General features: G+C 51.4%; 1 protein-coding gene across 15 annotated transcripts in view; it reads left to right on the top strand.

The window, feature by feature from the left end:
- PALD1 (phosphatase domain containing paladin 1) overlaps positions 1-24,871 on the top strand; it is a 106,516-nt gene that overhangs the window by 8,082 nt on the left and 73,563 nt on the right. For 2 of the 15 annotated variants that reach the window (XM_070364955.1, XM_070364957.1), the window contains exons 1-4: positions 14,427-14,782; positions 14,889-15,066; positions 20,426-20,534; positions 21,404-21,436. The exons of 1 other annotated variant lie outside the window; for it this stretch is intronic. The gene's annotated coding sequence lies outside the window, so the exon portion shown is untranslated. Of the gene's footprint in view, positions 1-14,139; positions 14,381-14,422; positions 14,783-14,888; positions 15,067-20,425; positions 20,535-21,403; positions 21,437-24,871 lie in introns of those variants that run through there. 12 more of the 15 variants (XM_070364954.1, XM_070364958.1, XM_070364959.1 and 9 more) reach the window with 10 other exon arrangements.

Raw genomic sequence — 24,871 nt, 5'->3', positions numbered from 1 at the left:
GCCCTGGGGTGGGGGATGGAGATAGAATAATAGCCAAGGCCTTTTTGGGTCTCAGAAGTTCCCACGGACCTTTGGAAGCCCTGGGGTTGTTTAGCTGGAGAAGTCTCTGATCAGGGTCTGAGATGGCATTTCTCAAATATTTGAAAGGAAGAGCCATGTACCTGTGTACTGGTGTCCCAGGGTTGGGGAGACAGGACCAGTTGGGGACTGGCTGGGAGGTGGAGGTCAGATTCATGTTAGGAGGAGGAGGAGGGATGCTCTAAGGTCAGCATAGCTCTGCAGAGAAGTCTCCCTAGAGAATGAGCTCCCGTCCCTGGGACAATTAAAGTCAGGCAGTACTTGGGAGGCTGAATTCAAGGGCTTTGGAGTCAGAGATGACTAGGGGACACTGGGCCTCAGCCTCTCTGTGCCTCAGTGGCTACATTCAAAAAATGAGGATGGTAGTGGAATATGCTTTTCCAAAGTGAGGCATGGGATTGTGGCTCTGAAGTCCAATACAGGACCTAGCACTTAGCAGCCAGTGAAGGACTGGAGTATTGTGGGGAGCACTTGTGGGTGAGGTGGGGAGTTGGGTTAATCCCTACAAAGAGCCCATCAGCCCTGCTTTGCTGTGGAAGGAGGACCGTGGGGTTCCTTCTGTCAGTGCCGGAGAGCTGTCTGAGGTTTGTCACTTGCCACTAAATAGGCAATTTGCCTCACTACAGATGGGGTCTGAGAAGAGTACCTGTGTTTATGTGCCAGGAAGAATTATTTATCTCATTTTACAGATGAGGAGACTGAGGCCCAGAGAGGCTCCTTGACTTGGTAAAGCAGTATCTCGATTAGGGCTTGAATCTCCAGAAGCCTGGTCGGGGCCCAGTCCACCCCACCTGCCCGGTCATGGCCCTTACCAAGCCTGGCCTCTAGACGTTCCACTCAGTTGGAGGGGTCGCCTGCCTGTCTTGCTGGAAAGAAGGTGGGGTGAGGGGTACCAGGCAAGGTTAAGGAACTTTTTTTCCCAAGGCCCAAGTGTGGACTCCCCTTTTCCCTGCTCTTGCTCCCAGAGGGGTCCCTGCCCAGGGCTTCTTGTGGACTTGTTACAGGGGACGGGGCACAGCAGGCTTTGGGGTCAGGAGAGCCACCCTGGGAGGGAGTGACATCACCACTCCGAGTGCCTGAAAATAGCCAGCACCGTGATTCTGAGTATGCCCTTTGTAACCCAGAGCAGACTTGAGTCCAAGCATGGTGTGGTACAGAGGACTGGACTTTCTTGCTTCCTCTGCCCAGGACCACCTCTCACAGTGGAAGCAGCTGCCCTGAAGTGTTTGCAGGGTTGGCCTGGCCAGTTATACAAGCACTTATTAAGCTCCCAGCATATGCCGTGCCCTGGGCTGGAACGCAGGGATGAACGGTGGGCGTTCCTCTGCCCTCTGGAAGCTCACTGCCTAGTGATGGAGGGGACAGGCACGCTGATGGGCCATGCAGGTGTGGCAGCCTCGAGGTGCGCCACGCTGAGCTCCTTGCAGCGAACTTGCTGCAGGATGCAGTTAGCTGACTGCCCTCAGCTCGCTTCCCCACCCCCTGCTTTTGGGATCCACTGCTGCTCTCACATGGAGGCCACCACCTCCCTGGGCTCCTGGTCAGTGGCTGAGCCCAGTGGGGTCCCAGAGCTTTTGTTGTGGTTAGGAAAGGGGAGCTCCATTTTTTAAAATTTTTATTGGGGTGTATGTGTGTGTGTTAGTCACTCAGTCATGTCCAACTCTTTGCAACCTCATGGACTGTGTGATGCTAGTGGTAAAGAACTTGCCTGCCAATGCAGGAGACACAGGAGATGCGGATTCAGTCCCTGGGTTAGGAAGATCTCCTGGAAGGGGAAATGACAACCCACCCCAGTATTCTTGCTTGGAGAATCCCATGGACAGAGGAGCCTAGTGGGCTACAGTCCATTGGATCTCAAAGAGTCGGACACGACTGAAGTGACTTAGCACATAGTTGATTTGCAATGTTGTTAGTTTCTGCTGTACAGCAAAGCAGATCAGTTAGTCATATAAACATCTCCACTTAGAAAGGGGAGCTTTGAAGTCAGGTTGCCTGTTGTGAATCCCAGCTTGGTCGCTTACCAGCCATGTGCCCTGGGGCAGATCATTGCCGCTCCCAGAGCCTGCATTTCCTTACCTGCTGAGGAGGTAAGGAAGGAGGAGGAGAAGATGCCTGCTGCCTCACGGGGCGGGGTGAGGCTGCAGCGGGTTTGTGCATGTGAACTGTGGCACGAAGGAAACACTCAGTGTTTCCCTTGCAGGGACGGTGGCGACTGCCATCTCTGAATCTGTGCTTCTGGATTTGGGGGATTGTCTGTGCCCCTCTGAGCCTTGGTCAGCACACTCTTGAGAGTGGATGGCATCGCCTAGTCCCCTGCCATATTCAGGTGGGAACACTACACCATGGCTTGGTCAGGGGGCAGGCCAGAATCTCGGTACAAAGGCAGGCTGCTAAGAGTTGGATTGGCCCATGGAAGTGGAAGAAAGCCTAGGAGTCATTTGCCCCAGTAGTTCCCAAACACCAGACGGTTGACTGTTGCCTTAGAACCACCCAGGGGGCTTTCCCAGGCCCCAGCCCTGGGCACCCTGGCTTAGGAGGGCGGGAGTGGTGCCTGGGAATCTGTGGTCGAGCCCCTCCCACAGGTGATTCAAACGCACACGTATGCTGGCTGGGAACAACTGCCTGGTTCTGGTCCCAGCTTTACCCCTGACTGCCCGGACAGTGAATGTCTGTCTCAGATGGCCTGGTGGGGGCGGTTGTGGGGAGGGTGTCCGGAGAGGGCTTCTAAACCAGCAGGTCTTCAGTGGCCTCCAGTTAACGGGACTGTGCATAGCATGCCATTATGCTTCTGAGTTTGTTTTGGAAAGGAAGGGACTCTAATGAGCTGGGCTATTACTCTGTGGCTTCGAGCTGCTCCTGCTCATGCCTGGGTGCCTCCCAGACAACAAAGGGAGTGTGGAGGGGGGAGGTGTCTGCCACTTCTGAGAAGCCTAACTCTAGGCCATCAGGACAAAGAAGGAAACTGGGTCAGGAGTGAGCTCCTCGTCTCTGGGGACAGTCAAGCAGAGACAGGGACCACTAGCCCTCAGAGATCTTGTACAGGGGGTCCCTCTAGGTCTGGCCTCTGAGACGTCATGTCTTTAAGATGTGTTTATTACATCCATCATATTCTGATGGAGGTTGGAGTGAAATTGTGTGATATCTGGGGGTTGCTTTAAAATACTCCAGAAAGAAAACCAAAAGAGAAAAAAAAAAAACTAATGGTAAATGAAGCAAGTGTGGCAAAATCTTGATAACTGTCATATGTGATAGTGGGTATATAGAGTCGATTATGCTGTTTTCTACTTTTGTGCATTTATAAAGTATTCAAAATGAAAATTTAAAATGACATTTATGAGGAAATTCCCTGATGATCTAGTGATTAGAACTCTGTACTCTCACTGCCAAGGTCCCGGTTTGATCCCTGGTCTTGGAACTAAGATCCCACTAGCTGCATGGCACATACAGAAAAAATTTATGAAAATGACAATTATTAGACTTTATCATAGATGCCAAGGGTTTAAAAAAAAAAAAAAAACAACTGTACAAAAGGATAGTGAGTGGAGGGCAGGTCTGATTCTCCTCCCCAAGCCTCCTGCTTCTCTTCTCCAGGCCTCAACTATCCTAGGAGGGCTGAGCCTTCTTCCCAGCATCTTTGGTAGCTGTCCAGAGATTAACCCCATGTATACAAGCCTATCAGCTGAGAATTCTCATCATTATTTAAAAGTAGGATAACACATCCATGTGGAACAAAATTCAAATGCACAAGAAGGTGTGCAGTGAAAAGTTTCCCTCCAGCCACCCAGTTCCCTGGAAAGAAAGTGAAAGTTGCTCAGTTGTGTCCGACTCTTTGCAACCCATGAACTACACAATCCATGAAATTCTCCAGGCCAAAATACTGGAGTGGGTAGCCTTTCTCTTCTTCAGGGGATCTTCCCAACACAGGGATTGAACCCAGGTCTCCTGCATTGCAGGCAGATTCTTCTCCAGCAGATCTTCCTGACCCAGGAATTTAACTGGGTCTCCTGAACTGCAGGCTGATTCTTTACCAACTGAGCTATCTGGGAAGCCCCAGATCCCTGGAGGTGACTAAAATCACCAATTTTTTACCTGTCCTTCAGAGACATTTAATGTACAGTTGACTCTTGAACATTGCAGAGGTTAGGAGGGCCCACCTCCATGCAGTCAAAAATCTCAAAAATCGTAATGTCATTTAATTTATAGCCGGCCCCTAGCGCTATCCCCTGTTCTCCATCTCCAGATTCAACCAACCATGAATCTTGTAGTATGTATTCATGGAAAAAAATCTGCATGTAAGTGGTGCCCTGCAGTTCAGACCCCTGTTTCAATGGTCAACTGTAGTTCATGTCTGTATGTATATATAGGCAACCCTCCGTATCCACATGAGCTGATGCTACTGTATGTACAGCTGATAGGGCTGTTACTATATAAGGGACTTGAGCATCTGCAGATTTTGATACCCAATGGGTCCTGGAACCAATCCCAGTGGACCTTGAGGGACAATATCTATACAGCTCCTTAAGTGCTAGAATATAAGAGACTCTGTCCTTCAATTTTCTCTCCTCCCTCCCCCCTTCTCTCCTTCCTTCTCACCTCAGCTGCAGAGTTGAGTAAATAAATTTCCTTAAAATATCATCATCAGTACATGCAAGGCCTTTCTCTTACATTGTCCTCTTTATTTCCCCTTCATCGCATTCCTTTTTCTCATAGGCACCTGTGGTAGCGTGTCTGATAAACGTTTTTGCATAATGCACTCATTCTCATTAAAAAAAACTATGGTGATTTTTCTGTGTATGACTGTGGTTACTTTACATCAATGGGTATTGTATGGCTAATCCAGCTCTATTATTTTATCACAGGATACTGTTTTCAAGCTCGTTCCACATTTCTGTGTGTGCACCTGGATTGTTGGGTGTTTCTGTTGAACGGGATTCCGTGGCTGGAATCCGTGTGACTTATCTATTCCCTTAGAGATGGGTGCCAGGGCTGGCTCCGGCACCACTGTCCAGACCACAGTGCCCCCCACTGTGTCTGTCAGTGTCCACTCCCAAACTTCACTCCCAGCTCTAGAGATCGTTTTCTGTCAGCCCACATACATCTGCCTCGTGTTTTCAGATATCTGTATGGCATTTCCAGTTTCCTGGGTGTTCCAGAGTTTATCTAGCCTAGCATCTCTCTGTCCACAGACTTATCGCTTGTTTCCAATCTTGCACCGTCTCAAACGAGGAGTAACTCTATGCGGTTGTTAATCTGTCAGTTGTGTGGGCACATCTCTAGGCTAAATTCCTAGAAATGGAATTGCCGAGGCGAAGAGTCTGTGCATGTGTCATGTGGACAGATGCCATCAAAAAGTGTGAGCACATCCCTTTCCTATCCTGGTTAGAAAAACACAGCCTGTGAATGTTGGCACCAAGACTAGACCTCAGAAGGCTGGGCCTGGGCAGTTATCTTGCCAAGGCACTTCACTGGTTCCCATGTGTCCCAAGCTTTAGGGAGTCTGGGATCTTCCCTGTAAGTTCGGGAAGGTCTTGGGCTCTTCTGGAATGTTTCTGGTACGCAAGACACCTCCCTGCCCACCGATCTGGTGAGGGGTCAGCCCAGGAGCTCTGTTCCTGGGGACCAGGGTCTCGTCGCCATACGAAGGCCTTGGGAAGACGCTGCTGGGCTGCTGTGGCTCCCTTGACCCCTGCCCTGTCCCTCCTCCCCTGCAGCATCTTCATAAATGGCTCTGTCAGAGTGAGACATCCTTGGGAGCCTGAGTGGTGTTGCTTGGATACAACTGGGCAACAGATCTGGGTTATTTAAGGGAGAGGGAGAGTGGGAGGGAAGGGGTGACAGCCTGTTTATTCAGGGATGGATGGTCTTCCTGCTGCAAGATTTGGCAGACCCCCTCGCGCCGCCCCCATCCCACCCTGCCTCTTTAGTTTCAGTGTCCAGGGCCTGGGATTCTGCAGTGAGACCCAGCAGAAGGCCACTGGGCACTTCTTACTGATAGCAGTGGGGGAGGGGATTTTCTGTGCGTTTGGGAGGCACTATGCAAATAGGGGAGGGGGAGAAGGGAGGCGGTGAAGGCAGAGGGAGACACCTCGGAGGGGGTCTTCTTTTCTCCCTCTCTTTTTTAATATTTATTTTTTATTTACTTGGCTATGCTAGGTTTTAGTTGCAGCATATGAGATCTAGTTCCCTGACCAGGGATCAAACCTGAGCCCCCTGCCTTGGGAGCTCAGAGTCTTAACCACTGGACCATCAGGGAAGTCCTTGGAGGGGATCTTCTGATGATGCTAGCAGCCATAACTACTGTTATGTTACTGAGCTTCTTCTTGGACAGCAAATATGGGCTTTGAATTTGTTAGTTCACCTAATCTTAAGTGAAGTTGCTTAGTCATGTCTGACTCTTTGCGACCCCATGGACTGTAATCTACCAGAGGAACCTGGTGTGGGATTTTCCAGGCGAGAGTACTGGAGTGGGTGGCCATTTCCTTCTCCAACCTAATCTCAAAATCTTATCGAAGTGTGTGTGACTATCCTGATTTTATAAGATTTTTTTTTTGGCCTCACCATGCAACATGCAGCATCTTAGTTCCCTATTGTTTAGCCGCTAAGTCATGGCTGACCCTTTGCAACCCCATGGACTGTAGTCCATCAGGCGCCTCTGTCCATGGGCTTTTCCAGGCTAGAATACTGGAGTGGGTTGTCATTTCCTTCTCTAGGGGATCTTCCTAATCAAGGGATCTAACCAGAGTCTCCTGTAGTGGATGTGTGGAGTCTCAAATATTGGACTGCCAGGGAAGTCCCAAACATTGGACTGCCAGGGAAGTCCCAATCCTCATTTTCTAGATATGGAAACAGAGGCTCAGAAAAGCTCAGAAACTTGCCTGGGTTCATATAGCTCAGAAGTGGCAGAACTGGAATTCAAACTCAAGTCTGTCTGATGCCAAAGTCAAAACAGATCTCTTTACATCACTGAGCTGGTGGGACATCCACTTCCACTCAGAGCTAACTTGATCCCCCAGTACCCCAGTTCCCACTCCACCCTGCAGGAAACACATCATTTTGAAATATCAGTTTACTGGTCTGCCTGCCCTACAGACCTGTGAGCACCTTTGGCAAAGTGGGGTCTTCTCCCTGAGCCCAGGTTCAGGCACATAGTAGGTACTCAACATTGCTGCTTGGAGCTCAGATGCTTGAGCAGCTCACCTGAGGCAAATCCTCTCTCTCTCCCTGATAGCCCTGCGGGGACCAGAAGACAGTGTCCTGCCACTGAGCCTTCTCTGCTCCCACTGAGCAGACCCAGAGCCTTCAGCATTTCCTGGGCTGGGCTCCAGATCTCTACTCCTGTGCTGTCTTGCTGGGAGTCAGCACCCATGTTCCCTGGGCAGGTGTGACCTGATCAGCAGGAGTCTACAGAGGTGTAGGGTAGGGTGGTGAAGGCTGCTACGTATCTGTCCCTGTGTGGCTTGGGAAGGAAAGAAGTTAACTCTTTCAGTGCCCCAACTTTTAGAGGTTACAGCTCCAACTGGGCTGGGCTGAACTGTGCGGGGAGGTGGAAGTAGGGAGCTGTGGCTTGGGAAATGGGGAGAGACAAGCCAGCTGAGCTGTGCAGAGGGACAGGTCAACACATGCGTGGGTCCTGGGCTTGTGCTGTAGTCAGCACTGTCCCCTCATCCTCCTCTGAACCCCAGTACAACCTTACACTTTGTGGAACATTATCACAGCCTGCCTTCAACCACGGTTATCCATCTAATAATGATGAGCATAAAAGCCGTTCTGTGCCAGGACAGTGCCAAGTACTTTGAAGTCATCATCCCATTTAGGTCCCTCAACCAACCACCAGCTCAGGTGAGTGAGGTGTGCATCTAACCTGAGGGTTAGAGACTCCCATCATTTCCAAAGTGGCCCACCAGTACACTTTTCTTTACTATTCTATTGTATTATTTTCTTCCTAGCTAAGTCACTTAGGAATGATCTTGCTTCTGTTGTTATTAATATTTGCTTCTTTATTGTATCCCCCGCCCCCACTCTACTAAAATGTCAGCCTCATGAAGGCAGGACCTTGTCTGCCTCATTCACTGCTCAAGGCCAAGGTTTTGGACTATAGAAGGGGCTCTGTAAATGTTTGTTGATTGACAGTGAATGAATGGGATATCTGTTGAATGGATGAACCAAGATTCCTTCTCTCATTTTCTTCTGATGGAGCACTCTCCTTGTAGTACTTGAGGAATGTTCTGGAGATAGAATCACCCTCCTTCCACTTGTCCTGGGCACTCTTTAGTCATGCTCTGAGTGGTGCTGGGGTAGGCCTCTAGGTTCTCTTGCCCTCGGGACCTCACTGTTCTTTGAAGCATTTTCGAACTGCAGGTCACAGATAAAATCAGTTTTGTGCACTGCAATCAGTAAAAACAAAAAGAAATAGGATAGGATACATTAGAAAGTATCAGCGTGCATCACATGTAGTAAAGCTAAGCATTTTTTATATATTTATGTCTCTGTATAGCTGGTGGTCCCAAAGTAAAAAAATATATATATATAGTACATAGATATGTGTATATATATTTGTATGTGTATATATATATATATGTATTGCTTGGAAAATCCCATGGACGGAGGAGCTTGGTAGGCTGCAGTCCATGGGGTCTCTGGGAGTCGGACACGACTGAGCGACTTCACTTTGACTTTTCACGTTCATGCATTGGAGAAGGAAATGGCAACCCACTCCAGTGCTCTTGCCTGGAAAATCCTATGGACGGAGGAGCCTGGTGGGCTGCAGTCCATGGGGTCTCTGGGAGTCGGACACGACTGAGCGACTTCACTTTGACTTTTCACGTTCATGCATTGGAGAAGGAAATGGCAACCCACTCCAGTGTTCTTGCCTGGAGAATCCCAGGGACGGGGGAGCCTGGTGGGCTGCCATCTATGGGGTCGCACAGAGTCGGACACGACTGAAGCGACTTAGCAGTAGCAGCAGCAGCATATATATGTCTAATTGATTTACAATATTGTGTTGGTTATAGGCCACGATAATCTTGTGTTAATACAGCAAAGTGATTCAGCTATATATATATTTTTTTTCAGATTCTATTCCACTATAGCTTATAAGATGTTGAATATAGTAGATCTTGTTGCTCATCTATTTTATGTATAGTAGTTTGAATTTGTTAAGCCCGTATGCTTAACGTGTCCCTCTCTCCCTCCCGCTTTGGTCACCATAAGTTTGTTTTCAATGTCTGTGAGTCTGTTTCTGTTTTGCATATGGATTTCACTTGTGTCATAGTTCAGATTCCATGTATAAGTGGTATTACACAGTATCTGTCTTTTTCTGACTTCACCTAGTGTAACATTCCATCCACATCGCTGCAAGTGGCAATTATTCATTCTGTTTTACGGCTGAGTAATACTCCATTGTATAAGTGTACATCTTCTTAAGCCAAATGTTTGTTTAAAAAAATTTTTTTTAGTTTATTTTATGACTGTGCTAGGTCTTTGTCGAGCTTCCCAGGTGGCTCAACAGTAAAGAATCTTCCTGCCCAAGCAAGAGATGCAGAAGATTCTGGTTCAGTCTCTTGGTCAGGAAGAGGGATTCCTCCAGAGGAGGAAATGGCAACCCACTGCAGGATTCTTGCCTGAAAAATTCCATGGACAGAGGAGCCTTGTGGGTTACAGTCTCCTGTTTCTGCTGCTGCTGCTAAGTCGTTTCAGTTGTGTCCGACTCTATTCGACCCCATAGACGGCAGCCCATCAGGCTCTACCGTCCCTGGGATTCTCCAGGCAAGAACACTGGAGCAGGTTGCCATTTCCTTCTCCAATGCATGAAAGTAAAAAGTGAAAGTGAAGTCGCTCAGTCGTGTCCGACTCTTAGCGACCCCATGGACTGCAGCCTACCAGGCTCCTCCGTCCATGGGATTTTCCAGGCAAGAGTACTGGAGTGGGGTGCCATTGCCTTCTCCGGGGTTACAGTCTACCGGGTTGCAAAAAGTCAGACATGACTGAGCGACTGAGCACACACATACGGGTCTTCATTGTTGTAGTGAGCTGGGGCTTCTCTACCCATGGTGCAAGGGCTTAGTTGTGCCACAACTTGTGGGATCTTCCTGTACCAGAGATTGAACCCATGTCCTCATATTGGCAGGCGGATTCTTAATCACTGGACCACGAGGGAAGTCCCTAAATGTTTGTTGATGGGCACTTGAGTTGGTTCCATGTCTTGGCTGTTGTAAACAGTGCTGCTGTGCACCTTGGGGTGTATGTACCTTTTCAAATTAGAGTTTTGATTTTTCTGGATTTATACCCTAAAATGTATTTTTTACGTTGAATCTCTGTCAAAAAAGTTTGAACCTAGTGTGTGAATTTGGGAGGTAGGAGATGCTATCCTTGGACCTAGACCCAAATGAAAGCCAACCAATGAAATTAATAATCCTGCTGATAATTATTAATATAATGTCAATTACTGGCCATGTATCCTGTGCCAAGCAGGAGTGCTCAGGCCCCAGCTTCTTGCATAGAGGTGATGGGGAAGGAGTCCGGAGCAAACTGAGATCCTGGAAACAAGGAAGGCTGCCTGGAGGAGGAAGAACCTGAACTCAGCCTCGAAGAACCCCTTGGCCCTGGCAGGTTTGGGACTGGGTCAGAGTGTGAGTTCAGGTGGCAATAACAATAATGGTAACAATAGCTTCAGTCAGTGAGCTCCGGCTGAGTGCCAGGCACTCCTTTAATCTTCCAGACATTTTCTGGAGGCATGAATAGCTCTTCATACCATCTTGCAAACAAGGAAAAGAAGACTTGGTGAAATATGGTGACTTTTAGGGTAGGGGTCTCATAGTGGTAAAACTGCCAAGGTTAGGTCCAGGGCAAGTCAGCCCTCCTCAGAGCCTGGGTCTTTCAGCCCTGATGGCAGAGGGAAGGGCCTGGACAACGGAGGGCTCCTGGATGCTGGTGGTGGGACACTGGGCCTGGAGGAGCAGCCAGGGCAAAGGGGAATGGTTCTGTGTTGGGGCTCAGAGACCACGTGGCTCTCAGGGAAGAATGCAGGTTCCAAGACACCTGTCCTGGAGGGCCCACGTGGGTCCCAGTCGTGGCAATAAGGGGGAGCAGAGCCAGGACAGCACCCTCCCTGACTTTGTTCATTCCCTGGGCCCAGTGTCCCCCAGCCTGTGGCAGGCTTGGCGTGCAGTGAGGAGCAGAAAGAGCAGTAGGGCCTGTTTCTCATCTTTTGTCAAGTCTCATCTCTGTTGATTTGAACCCAGCTCCTCTGCTTTCCAGCGAATTGTTTCTGCCTGTCAGGAAATAATTCTTGGCTTGAGTGTTCCCACAAGGGAACTGGATGTTTGCACAGCTTATGGTTCTTCGCAGGGACTGAATTTGGGACTTGCTTGCCTGGGCAGAGGGGCTGTGGATGGCCACTGGTGATTCTCTTGGAAGCGTGAGTAATGGGGTGGTTTACTATCCTTTGCAGTAGCAGCTTGCCTGGTTTCGGATGGTGGTGGGTGAGTCTGTGTGTGTGCTACACTTGCCCACATACACACGCATGCTCACTTGGACATCCACACTCATGCCCACTAGACATACCCACACAAACATGCACATTCTCATTCACATCTCTGTAAACATACATGAGCAACACAAGTCCGTATGTGTGGACAAGCACACGGTTGTTGCAGGGCCCCCACTTTAGATGATAAGGGGGTGTTCTGGGTGTTTGTGCATCTGGGGGTGGGTGGTGGCAGTGCTGATGGGGGTGCCGGGTGAGTAAGGGCGGGTCTTGAGCCATCCAGTTTCTGAGATCCTGTTCTGGGACCATTGATCCTTTATCTGGGAACTTTTGGGCTTCTGCTCTGAGTGTCCAGACCACTCCAGGGGCTTCTGTGGCAGTCTGCACTGAGAGTATTGGCTGAATTGATTCTTCCCTTCTGCCTCGGGTTGGAGAGCAAAGGCAGAGTGGCTTCTTCTGGGTATACCTAGGGCTGCTGTGTCCTTTCCTTTTTCTCTTCTTCAACATTCAGTCCCCGTCCCCCTCCCAGGTGCCAGGGGTAGGGGGTGGGGAAGGAAGACAGCCTGCAGGCTCTCTTGTGGTTGGGGGGAACCCCTAGGATGCTGCTCTGAGCAGGGACTTGGCAGAAGCTTAGAGGCTGAGGGTGGCTTGCTGAGGCTGGACACTGTGGACTGGACACCATCTGTACTTGTCTCTGAGATAACCTTGAAACCCTCATCCCTTTACTTCTGGGGTCTATCAGCTGAGCCCGGAGGCTGTCCATAGGAGCCAGAAGGGCTGTGATTCTGGCTTTTCTGGAGACATCTCTGTCCTGGGCTTTTTGTTTGATTCAACAAGAACACCTACTGTGTGCATGGTGAACACAAAGGAATGAATGACCAATGTGCCGGGCACTGTGCTAGGGACCAAAAGACAGTTCAGACATGGACTTTTATCCTCCAGGAGCTCAGTCTCGAGAGGCAGCCAGCCACGGATCCCAGCACCTGAGGGAGGAGGAGGGATGCGTGTGCATGTGTGTATGTGTAAAGGTGTGCGCTTAAGCACAGCCTTAGTACACATGCGCACCCCTACCATGGTCCTTGCCGCAAGGGCACATTATCCTGGAACTCAGCACGCTCTGCCTGATGCAAAGTCTGGAAAAGACTTAGATGCTGGGAAAGACTGAAGGCAGGAGAAGAAGTGGGCAACAGAGGATGAGATGGTTGGATGGCATCACCGACTCAATGGACATGGGTTTGAGCAAACTCCAGGAGATAGTGAAGGACAGGGAAGCCTGGCGCGCTGCAGTCCATGGGGTCATAAAGAGTCAGATATGACTTAGCCACTGAACAACAGGAACAGCACCCTCAGTATGGCAGGGCATCAGAGGGGAATCTGCAGGGGCGGGGGGTGGGGGTCGTGAGGTTGTGCAGAAGAGTTAGGAAGGGAGCAGTGCCTAAGGATGGAGCCACAGTGTGCCACGCGCCACACCAGGGCATCACAGGCCCCAGCTCCCTGACTTGTCAACACTTTGAAGGAGGACAGGCTGTCCTCTGGCTGAGGGACTTGAAGACAGATTATGTCACAGACTATACAGGCAGTAAGGTATGTATCAGCCTGAGCCTTGCTCTACTGGTCTCTGAAGGTAGATCTGCTTCCCAAGGCCACTCCTGGGCTTCCTCTGCTCCTCTCCTCTTCACACACCTTGGATGGGACAGGAGGAAGCCCACACATTAAAAGAGGGGTAATAAAAGTAGTCATCTCATAGAATCACCCAGTGAAGTACTTGAGACCTAGGTGCTGGAGGCCTGGTAAGAGCACCATAAACAACAGCCATTCCTCCTGTCTTTCTTTGTTCCTGGGCTCACAGGGGCTGCAGGGCCTGCATGTCCCTCCCCTAGCCCAGTGCCTTCTGGCCTGACTTTGGAGAGAGGGCAGGCCTGCACTGCCTTCATCACCGGGCAAACTTGGACTTCACTGACTCCCGCTCCATCCCTGCTTGTGGGCGAGGCAGGCAGCGACAGGTGAGGAAGACGCAGGTCCCCAGTGCAGGGCAGAGAGAAGGGGCAAGTGACTCACTAACCACAACCAATTTCGTCTCCCTCAGAAAAACAGTGGTGAGAGTGAACGCACCAGCGTTCACTTGGAGGCGCGCACCCGCCGAGGGCTGGCAGGGACTGCTGGGCGTTCCGGGGGCCAGGCTGGACTGCTTCCCCCGTCAGGGGAGCCGGGGACAGGCCCTCCTGGGGGTTAGGATTGTGCCTGTCACTGCAGGCAGCCATGGGTGGGGACAAAGGGACCTCTCCCCTTCCGAAGTGTCTGCCGGGTTCTTCCCTCTTTGTCTCCGGGTACTGAGGCTGTCCAAGGTTTGGGAGAAGCCCACCACTGAGCGGACAGTCTGCTCTTAAAGGGCTCAACCGTTGACTCCTGTGGTGGCGAGGTCCAGGGAGAGCAGTCGCCTAGCCCAGGTTGCACAGCAAGGGAGGATTCTTCCGGCGCCCGCCGAGGCTTGGCTTGGCTTTAAAAAGCAGAGAGCGGCGAGGGCCCGCCGATCTCCCGGGGAGCTGGAGTCTGGGCGGGGTGTGGCGCCGAGAGCTTTTGCTTCTTTCTCCTGCCAGGGAGGCTGGATGTAGGGTTTGGGCTTCTTCCAGAAAGAGCCGAACTCATGACAAGGGAAGCGGAACTGGTTTCCCAGGCGGTCTCCCCCGCCCCAAACTTTTCCTCCTAGTCGGAGGGTGGGCTGGGGGAGGGAGGAAGAGGGGCCGAGAAAGGTGGGGCCAACCGTTCCCTCTCCCCCAGGCAACAGCTGCTCTGGAATGCCAATCCGGACGCTGCTTGGTGAGTGTGTCTTTAAATCCGAGACCCCCGCCCCCCTCGGCGGCTGGGGCCCGGGCTCTGGCTGGCTGGACTACGGCGGGCGCGGTGATTGGCGGCCCCGCCCGGTCCGCCCTCGGCGTGGGGGTCGCGGGGCACCGGGAGCCGAGCGGCGCGCTCCTGCTGGGGTGTGCGGCTCTCTACTCAGGCGAGCGCGGCCTCCTGCGCTTGTGCCCTCGCCTCGTCGCGCCCGGCCTGCCAGCCTCCGGAGCCGCCTCTGCCCACGGATGGGCTGGGGAAGTTGGGAGGAGCGAGCCGGAGCCAGTACCCGGCGCGACCCGCCGCTGCCTAACTCGGCGCCCGCAGCTCGGGCGCCGCGCGTCTGCCGCAGGAGCGCGGATGCCCCCCGGAGCCACGGGCTGGCAGGTACCGACGCGTCAGGACCCGGGGCGGGCGAGCGAGGGCTGATGAGGGACTCTTCTCGGCACTCCCGGGCCGGGGCTGCTCCGACCATCCACTCCCCATCCCCTAGATCACAAGCCTCCCTGGGCTCTGTGGAGAGGAGAGATCCTGGCCCCCCCAACGAAACCCGCACGGGATCGGTGCCTGGGAGAGAAGCGGAACCACACATTAAACAGGAGTAACTGAGTCGTTCTATCTGTCCGATTCTGGGCTACGCACTTTCTCCAGGAGCTTTCTCTCCGACTAGGGTAGGTGTGGGATGACGACACCTCCACCCTTGATGGCTGGTCCTCGGGCGAGACCTGAGAGCTGGGCTTCCCGTGCAGCTGCGGCGAGGCAAGCAGCCTCGTGTTCCACACCTGAGGTCCCTGGGTTCCTCTTTAGGCACTTGAGGTCCATGGAACTGGGAAGAGTCCAGAGATCCCAGTGGGTGCAAGCTTTGATGTTGGGCCCCATCTGGTTCTTTCCTTCTGTAGGCCTGGGTCTCACAGGGGAACCCTTTTTTCATCTTCAGAGGTTTTTCTTGAAGGGGCAGGCGGCCTGTCAGAAAGCAGAGTGCAGTGTCAGGGAGACTGCTGCCCTGGCCTCTTAAAAGCATCCAGGACCTCTTAGGGAGTCAGAAATGGAAGAAAAGCTCCCCTGACTTCAGGAAGCTTCCAGCTTCTCGCTCTCTCCACCAGAGTTCCAAGCAACAACTCCTTGGCTTCCTGAAGAGCAGCCTGGACCCAGTGACAGCATCTCTTAAACGCCAGGCGCTGGGCTCTGCCAAGGAGGATGGGAGTGGTGGAAGGAGTTGGAGGGTTCTTCCCTTAGGTGGCTTAGCCCCACTGTGCAGCCAGGTGGGGGCGGTGATAGGGGTGGGACACAAGGCATAAACACAGAGAAATATCGTTACTATAGGGTTTCCATACCAGTCCTGGACTAATAGTAACTGGAAATACCAAGAGAATACACATGATTAATTGCTGAATGAGGGACACAGGCTGTAATTGCCAGGGAAGCTGGGATGCAATTCTCATGCAGCCATGCAAATATGTTTGAGATATTCTTGTTCTGCCTCCGTACCCCTCCTTTCTGATTACCCTGCTGCTTAGGACCTCTCACCACCTCCAGGGACAGGGAGCAGCAGAAGTGTGCCCCAGCCCCACTCCCAGTTTTTTTTTTTTTTTTCCTGCTGACTGAAGCTATTCTGGACTTCAGGAGAATTACGTTTGGTTTCTGGGGTCAGGCTGACCATAGGACCTTCCTAGCTTCCCTGGGGCTTCTGAGGTTTGGGGTCTAGATCCAGCCTTACAGGAGGAAGTCCTCACTTCCTTTCTGAAGAGCCTCTGTCTGTGGCGGCTGGAGATGAGCTTGGCAGGCTGGAGCCAGACACTGTTTCCTGTGAGCGCAGATGGACAGTCTTCCTCTCCTTGGCCATTGGGGTTGGAATTGGGGTGTTGGAAGTGGACAGGCCCGGCAGAACTGGCTTGAGGTTAGTGGTACCTGGGGCATCTCTGACCTCACCTCTGAGGTTCTGCTGTGCCTTAGGCTCTGCTCCCTCCCCCATCATCCCTGGCAAGATGTCCTGGAACACTTTGTAGAGGTGGCAGTGAACTCACGCCTGTGGCCTTGGACACTGTTCTGGGAGTGGGAGTTGCTGAGCTTACTCTTTAGCCCTTGGCCGGCACTGTGAGTACTTGGGTGAACACATACCCACCTGCTTCCAAACAGGTGGCGCCCACAGGGTCACCCAGGAACAGGTGGGGAATGCGGGTGTGGGCAGAGATGTGTGCCAACGTGCTCAGGTTTATGGCTGCGTGGGCTTGGCCGGTGAGGAACTGGATACAGTGGACATGAGAGCAGACCCAGGAAGACAGTGGAGGTGGGCAAGCAACTCAGGGCACAGACATGTGCAGGGGCAGACGGTGTGAACACACAAGTGGGGACAATGAATGGGCTGCAGGTACTGTACAGACAGATCTGTGCCATCGTGGAGACTTGGCTGGCAGAAGTGGACAGATGTATTGGTGGGCCCAGACGAGCACAGACAGGGATGTCAGCTGATATTCACTGTCGAGAGACAGGGAGCCACATGGATGTGACTTGAATCCCTGGGCAGACATGGAGTTGGCTGTGAGCACCTGAAATACAGACACTTAGACCTGCTGAGTCACCGGGCAGCAGACGGCAGAACACAATCAGAGGTGGTACCGAGAGCTGTGGTGCTGGAGAAGACTCTTGAGAGTCTCTTGGACAGCAAGGAGATCAAACCAGCTAATCCTAAAGGAAATCAACTGATACTGAAGCTGAAACTCCACTACTTTGGCCACCTGATATGAAGAGCTGACTCATTGGAAAAGACCCTGATGCTGGGAAAGATTGAGGACAGGGGGAGAAGGGAGTGACAGAGGATGAGATGGTTAATGGCATCATTGACTCAATGGACATGAGTTAGAGCAAACTCCAGGAGATAGTGAAGGACAGGGAAGCCTGGCGTGCTGCAGTCCATGGGGTCACAACGAGTTGAACAGAACTTAGTGACCAAATAGCAGCAACCAAGATGTAGTCCAAGGCAGGCGTTGTTGAGTTTTTCCTGTGACTCTGTGGCAGCGGTGCCTGAAAGTTGACTTGTTTGGGATAGTGGCTGTGCAGGTGCTGAGTGGTGTGGCTTCATTTCTAGACTCCTGCTTTGGGGTTTGGAGACCCCAAAGAGCTCAGGAGCCTCTGTTTAAACCTGAGAATTCTTTGACCTCCCTATTCTCTAAGGGCTGGGCGCATGCCTTAAGCACCGGCAGAGGCTCCTTGAACTTTGAGGTTCATCTCCTCTAGGTTTGTACAACTTCCTGAAGTGAGACTGTAGGGCCAGGGTAGGGGAGGAACCTGCTGGGGACTCCCCTTCTTAGCCCAAACCTGAGGGTTTCTTGCAGGGAAGGGACAGTCCGGGGGTGGGAGCGGGGGGAGGGGAGAGAAAGAGTAGACTTGCAGTTGGATCTTTGGTGAGACCTTTGCTCTCTAGTGTGGACTGCCCCTCCCCCAAACCTTGACTTGGACAGGGAAGGGCCCCGCCCCACCATTTGGCTCTGGCCCAACCTGGAGATGGGCAATAAAGTTGACACTAACTCACTGTGTTACCTGGGCAAGCTACTCAATGTCTTAACTCATCTTTAAAGTGCAACCCCTCATCTTTAAATGGGGCCAGTAATCCTTCACCCTTGGGATGTGGCGAGGGTTTAATGTGAATGGAAAGTGTGTGGACCAGGGTCTGGCACAAAGCAAGCCCTGTTGGTGGAACTTTGGTGACGGGACTTGCTCTGTGGCCAGGACCCCCCAGAGCTGGTCAGCAGCCAGGTGGCCAAGCCCTGGGAAGGTGAGCAGCCCAGCACCTCTGATTTGAAAGCTCGAGGGCTTTGTTCTCACCTCTCACCCCGCAGTTGCTCCTTAGCCCCTGTGGGACCTCTCCATGCTTGCAGGAGGCTGTATGAAGCTTGGGCCTGGCCTGCTGGCCTCTGGGAGGGGAGCCAGTGGTTTCCTAAGAATAGCCCCAAATTATGGCTCTGCCTCCCAGCGGACAGCTGTGTACCTCCCCAGTCTGGGCCAAGGGGCTGGCAGATGGGCCTTTTGTGTTTCTTGTAACTGGCACTCAGCACAGGGTCGAGCTTGGGAGCAGCAGGCTGGATCTGGGCAGAGGCCTTGCTGTTCTTCCTAAGTCTTCTGCTGGGACCAGGGAAAGAGAAGGCCCAGGGAGAACCAGCATTTAAAACCCCCGAGTTCCTCTTCCACTCAGAGCTTGTCCTGACAACTGACCATCTTCATACCTGCAATACATCTTAGTGATTAAGATTACTGGGTCCAGAACCAGATCACTAGGGTCTGAATTTTAGCTTCCTTCCTCACTGGCTCTGTGGCATTGGGCAACTCACTTAACCTCTCTGTGCCTGATTCCCTGTGTAACAGGATTAATAATAGAAACTCCCTTGGAAGAATGTCACAAAGATGAAAGGAGGTAGCCTATGGAGTGCCCTCGCAGTAACGTGTGGCTCATAGTAAGTGCTCAGTAAACATTCGGTGCTGCTCTTACCATGATTACAGTGATCTCAGCAGAGCGACAGGCCTGTGAAACCACAGAGGCCAGGCTGTTTGCACAGTGCCTCAAGGTGAGAGGGCCCCGGGATGCTATCTTGGCTCCAATTCCTGGCCTTTCATGCCCCAGGTTCAGTGTGAGGTGCAGAGGACCCAAGGTGAGTGAGACTTGGTCCCTGCCAGGTGAGGGAGGCACCTGTGTACATTCTACCATTGGTACCTGCTGGGGGCCGTGTCTGCTATGGTCAGAGCTGAAGGGAGGGAAGGGCTTGCCTGGGCACGAGGTGATGCTTCGGGGGGCTTTGAAGGATGGCCTAGAGTTTGCAAGGATGAAAAGGGCTTCCCAAACAGAATGAGCAACCCATGCAGAGATGTGGCCTCTTGGCATGTCTAGGGAACATGAGCAGATCCACAGACTTGGGGTGGGGCCCAGGCTCAGCATTCCCGGCCTGTGATCTGCTGTTCCTCCTACACTGGGCTCAGAGGCAGTCCTGGCCTCCCTCTTAGGACATGAGACGCCTAGAGGCCCCTCCTTTTACTTTAAGGAATCGCTTTCGCTGTCTGTCTCTCCATTCTCCAGGGGACCTCCCTGCCCTCTTATGAAGGCCTGCCAGCCCTCTCTGTGTATTAGTTGTTGTGTCTGGTTGTGTCCAACTCTGCGACCTCATGGACTGTAGCCTTCCAGGCTCCTGTGTCCATGGGATTCTTCAGGCAAGAATACTGGCGTGGGTGGCCATTCCCTTCTTCAGGAGATCTTCTCGACCCAGGGATTGAACCCGGGTCTCCTGCATTGCAGGTGGATTCTTTACCATTTAAGCCACCAGGGAAGCCCTGCCAGGCCTCCCTGGGACCCCTCATTTTTGAGCTGGGGGCTCCAGACTGCCCCCATTGCAGCATCAACATGCCTATTTTTGCTCTTAGCTGAGATACCTATAGGTTAACAGATCCCCTTTCTCAGGAATGAACTGAGGCCTTTGAAACCTCTCCTAAGGAGAGAATGTCTAATAGTGGAATTCCTGGACCTTGGAAGCTGTTTTATTTTCTGTATCTGACATGTGTACTGGATTTTCAGCCCCTGCTTGGGCTGGAGCTGAAGCATGCTGATGAAGGAGAGACATGGGGCATCTGGGGTTACCTTCATGCCCATGGCAGGCAATAAGGAGCATCTGGGAACTGGGTGTGCCGCTCCTGACCCTGTGGGCTCCCAGGGAGCAGGGCTTTTGGACATTCCAGGCAGAGGGAGGGTGTGGTGCTAGGACGGCTGTGGGTCCATGGCTGGGCTTCCCGCCCTCGCCCATGAGAAACAGGCCCCACTGCCAAGAGGCTGGTGCAGGGGCATTTAGGGGGGAGAGAAGTGGGTGCCCTCAGACGACCCTGGGCTTTGCCGGCCTCTACATGCTGCTGGGCCCTAGGCTCTGCTGTCTGCAGGCGGTGGCCTTTGTCCGGGCCCTCCCCAGAGTGGAGGACAGGGCCAGTGGGTGTTTTTGAAGATTCTGTTTAGAAAGCACAGAGGGGAACCTCTCCTCCTCTCTTCTTTTCCTGCAGAGCTCAGGAAGACGTGAATCCCTCTCCTGCCAGTCACAAAGAGGCTGGTGGATGTGTCTACTCTGACTGCCGTCCTGTAGTTGCTGAGGCCTTCTCCTGGGTCCCTGAGGTTGGTGCTGACCCCTCTTTTCCCTAGGGCCCTGATTGGCAGGGCCCAGAAGACCTCATCTAGCCTGGATCTGATTGGGCTCATCCCCATCCCCATCCTGGCTTTAGCCTTAGTTTGACCACTTTCTTGCTGATGCTCGGTCCCTGCCACGGATGCAGCCCTGTCTGTTGATGGAGTTCACAGCCTTCAGGAGTCCCTGCAGGTGCCGCTCTGCTGGCTCACTCTGGGGTTTGTGGGAAAGCTCTGATTTTCAAATACCCTAGAGAAAAAGACCCAGAGCCCTCCCTGGAGGTAGAGGCCCAGCATTGCAGAGCCTTCTGGGGAAGTCTGGAGCAACTCTCTAGCCTCTCCTGGGCTCTAAATCAGGTCTAAGGTGCAGGTGGATAAACCCGGGACTAGCAGTTGACTGCTTCCTCTGAGCCCAGTTTTTCCATCTGCAAAATGGGCATAATAATGTTTCCCTTGTCTGCTTAAAAATTAAAAAAAAATGAGGTGAAATTGACTTGATATAAAATTAACCATTTTGAAGTACAGCTACAAGTGGCATTGAGTTTATTCACAATGTTGTGGCACCACCTCCGTCAAGTTCCAGAACATTTTCATCACCCCAAGGGAGACCCCTTCCCCATTAAGTGCTGGCTCCCTTCCTCCTGCCTTTATTGAGGTGTGTGCACCATAACATCCACCCAGCCTACAGGTGCAGCTGGCTGAGTGTTGGTGAATCCATGGGCATGCAGCCCCCACCCCATCCATGTGGGCACACTTCTGTCACCCAGAAGTTTCCTGGGGCTCCCCTGCAGTCCGTGGTTGCTCCCATGCCTGGCCCCAGGCCGCTTATCTCCTGTCACTCTGCTTTTGCTTTTTTCTAGATTTTCACATAAGTGGACTCATCCAGTTATCAGGTATTTTTTATTTCTGCCTAGTTTATTCAACATGATGTTCTTTTTTTTTTTTCCAATTTATTTTTGGCTGCACTGGGTCGTCTTTGCTGTGTGTGGGCTTTCTCTAGTTGCAGTAAATGCGGAATTCTCTCTAGCTGTGGTGCATGGGCTTCTCATCGCAGTGACTTCTCTTATTGTGGAGCACGGCCTCAAGGTTTGAGGGCTTCAGTAGTTGTGATGCTGGAGCCTAGGTGCCCCAAGGCGTATGGGATCTTCCCAGACGGGTGTTGAATCCTTATCCCTTGCGCTGGCAGGCAGATTCTTTTTTTTAATTAATTTATTTTTTATTGAAGGATAATTGCTTTACAGAATTTTGCTGTTTTCTGTCAAACCTCAACATGAATCAGCCATAGGTATACATAGATCCCCTCTCTTTTGAAACTCCCTCCCATCTCCCTCCCCATCCCACCACTCTAGATTGATGCAGAGCCCCTTTGAGTTTCCTGAGCCTTACAGCAAATTCCCGTTGGCTGTCTATTTTACATATGGTAATGTAAGTTTCCTTGTTACTCTTTGCACACATCTCACCCTCTCCTCCCCTCTCCCCCTCTCTGTAAGTCTATTCTCTATGGCAGGCAGATTCTTAATCAGTGGGCTGCCAGAGAAGTCCTCAACGTGATGTTCTCGAGTGTCATGTCATGTGTTCTGGGAGTGTATTCCTTTTTTCGTTGCTGGGTATGTATCCCAGTGTGTGTAGGACCCATAGCTTGCTTACCGAGTTCCCAATTGATGGATGTCTACCCTGCTTTTGAAAATGTTTTCAGTTAAAAAAAAATTAAGTAGTTATCTTTACAAAGGATTCAGGTAGTAGCTTCCTAGAGAGAGGGAGTGAAATGTGAAAGCCCTGCCATTCCTTACTTCCTCTCTTGGCCCGAGGTGTCCCTGTCAGCAGTTCGTGGACATCCCCTAGTCATCTTTCCTGTGCCTCTGTATGCGTTTGTGTAGTTTTACTTTGGGGACAGAGAATTGTACTTGCTCCATGACTCTGGCTCTGGGCCCACTTCACTTAGCGCTTTGTCTTGGGGGTGTTGCCAGCACAGTTATCCAAGTTCTCCACCTTCCCTGGGAGCCATCCCTGAGCTGAGGGCCCAGAGGTGGGGGTCCTGGGCCAGGCAAACAGGTGTCTACTCCTCCCCCGCCTCTGGCTCCAAGCTGGGGCTCAATGAGCCTTTGCGGGAGACAGAATGAAGGCTTTGTGGAGGTGGTCAATTCCAGGCAGGTTTCTAGAGGAGGAAGGCATTGGGACAAAAGGGGTCAGCCTGTTATGGGTAGACGTGCACTCCCGCTAGCCAGCGCCTCCTACGCAGCAGCTGCCAGCAGGGGCTTCCTCTTCCTGTCTCTGTGAAGTGTCGCTGGAAGGGCCGAAGGAGAGGGAGGTTTGCTGGGTGGACAGAAGATGGACTGAGGCCTCCCTTCTTGTTGCAGCAGAGTTGCCCCTTGCTGAGGCTGGCTGCAGGCAGCATGCTGGGGTGGGGACCCTCTCCTGCGCTGCAGGCTGTGCTGGGCGTGTGTGGGTGGAGGGCGGGGATGGCAGCTGCCTCCCCAGGAAGCGGGGCTGCCTGTGCTCAGTTTCGGAGTGCTCCTGCCTCTACCCAAATCCCAGCCAGTTGGGTCACTGGGGTGCTGAATCTTTATTGTCATGCATCCTCCCTTGACGCTGCCTTTGAAGTATACAAGAATCACATTCCCTGCTTACTTACTGATTGGTTGTATTCATTGTTTTTAAGTTTTTCCCAGTTTAATAATTCAAAACAGTGCCTTAATACTGTTCAGGAGATAGGAATCCTGAGTTGTGATGTCCCAGGGTAGCCACCTGCTCACCCCGGGAGGGCTTAGCTTGTGACTTAGGGTTCCCTCTTAGCCTCTTCTGGCTCCAGAGCCCTTGGGGACAGTACAGGGGAAGGGAGATGTGGAGTGGGCCTGGCAGGGAAGCCATGAATAGGTGGGTTTGTTCATTTCTCTGTGATTTCTCTAGCTTAATGCTGTTCAAACCTGGGTAATAGGTCGACTCCCCTCCCCACTCTTAAAAACAGCTTTATGGAGGTTTAACTCACATGCTGTACAATCAGGCATTTAAGGTTTACAATTCAGTAGCTTTCAATGTATTCACAGAGGGGTACATCTGTCACTACAGTCTCATTTTACAATATTTTCATCAGCTCAGAAAGATACCTCGTACCCATTAGTCATCACTCCCCACCCTACAAGTTTACTGTTTGTCTCTATAGATTTGCTTATTCTGGACATTTCGTATAAATGGAATCATAAGTATGTGGGTTTTTTGTGGCTCTTTAAAGGAAAAAAAGCCTCACTTGTTTATTTGAATTTTCTTAGAATATAACTTAAAGGTACAAATATAAAACTAAGTATAAGTGCCCTAGACATGTTTACATGGTTTTTACATAACTATAAAGCGAGCATGAAATGAAACCAGAGTAAAACTAGTAAAACCAGAAAGCCAGCGCATTTCAAATGAACAATGTTAATTTAATTGGAAGGATGTGAACTGAAACGAAATTGCCATTGTTGGGTTGATGGCAGAGAGCTGGCGCCTTCTGTTTGCCCCGCTTCTGTCTCTTGCGCCTGCTGCGCAGAGGGGCCTTAAAAAAGGGGCTGGCTGGCTGGTTTGGGGTAATTCTGATTACAGTTGTCCCTCCGCAGCATCTTTGGCGGTGGCAATGGTTTCAGGACCCCCACGGATTCCAAAGTTGGATTCTGAAGTCAAAGAAGCTGAAGCCCTTATGTAAAATGGCATAGATAGTATTTGCATATGACCTATACATATCCTCCCCTGGCTTTTAAATCTTCTCTAGATTACTTATAATACCTAATATAATGTAAATGTTATGTAAATAGTTGTAAATACCATGTAAATACTATGTAAAAAGTTGTCAGCACACAGCAAATTCAAATTTTGTTTCTAGTAACTTTCAGGAGTTTTTTTTTTTCCCCAAATATTTTCCTTGGATGCAGAACCCAAAGATGTGGCTGGCTGACTGTACTAACATTTGAGCCTGAACTGCCAATGAGTAATCCCCAACTGTCTGTTCTAGTAGAACATCACTTGATAACCTGGAGCGCTGGCTCATTTGATCAAAGATAAGGCTGAAATAATGGTGTTATCAAAATCTGCATGTTGTGGCTCTTCAACCCACTTCTTGTGGGAATTTGGCACAGAGGTGGGCTTTGCTCTGTTCACGTGGATGAACATAGTCCTGACTGCTAAGAGACCAGGCTTTTGCACTGGGCATGTCCAGGCTGCTATGGTGGCTCAGTTCTCCACCCTACACCCCTTCTCTTATTTGAACCACAACCTTTGTTTGTGCAGTGGTGTCATTTGGCATTCACAAAGAAGGAACTGAATCGTGAACGCAGGAGCGGGCTCGAGCCCTAGAT

The sequence above is a fragment of the Bos mutus genome, chromosome 28 (genome assembly GCF_027580195.1).
Source record: "Bos mutus isolate GX-2022 chromosome 28, NWIPB_WYAK_1.1, whole genome shotgun sequence".
NCBI classification, from domain to species: Eukaryota; Metazoa; Chordata; class Mammalia; order Artiodactyla; family Bovidae; genus Bos; species Bos mutus.
This window is presented reverse-complemented; position numbering and strand designations above follow the sequence as displayed.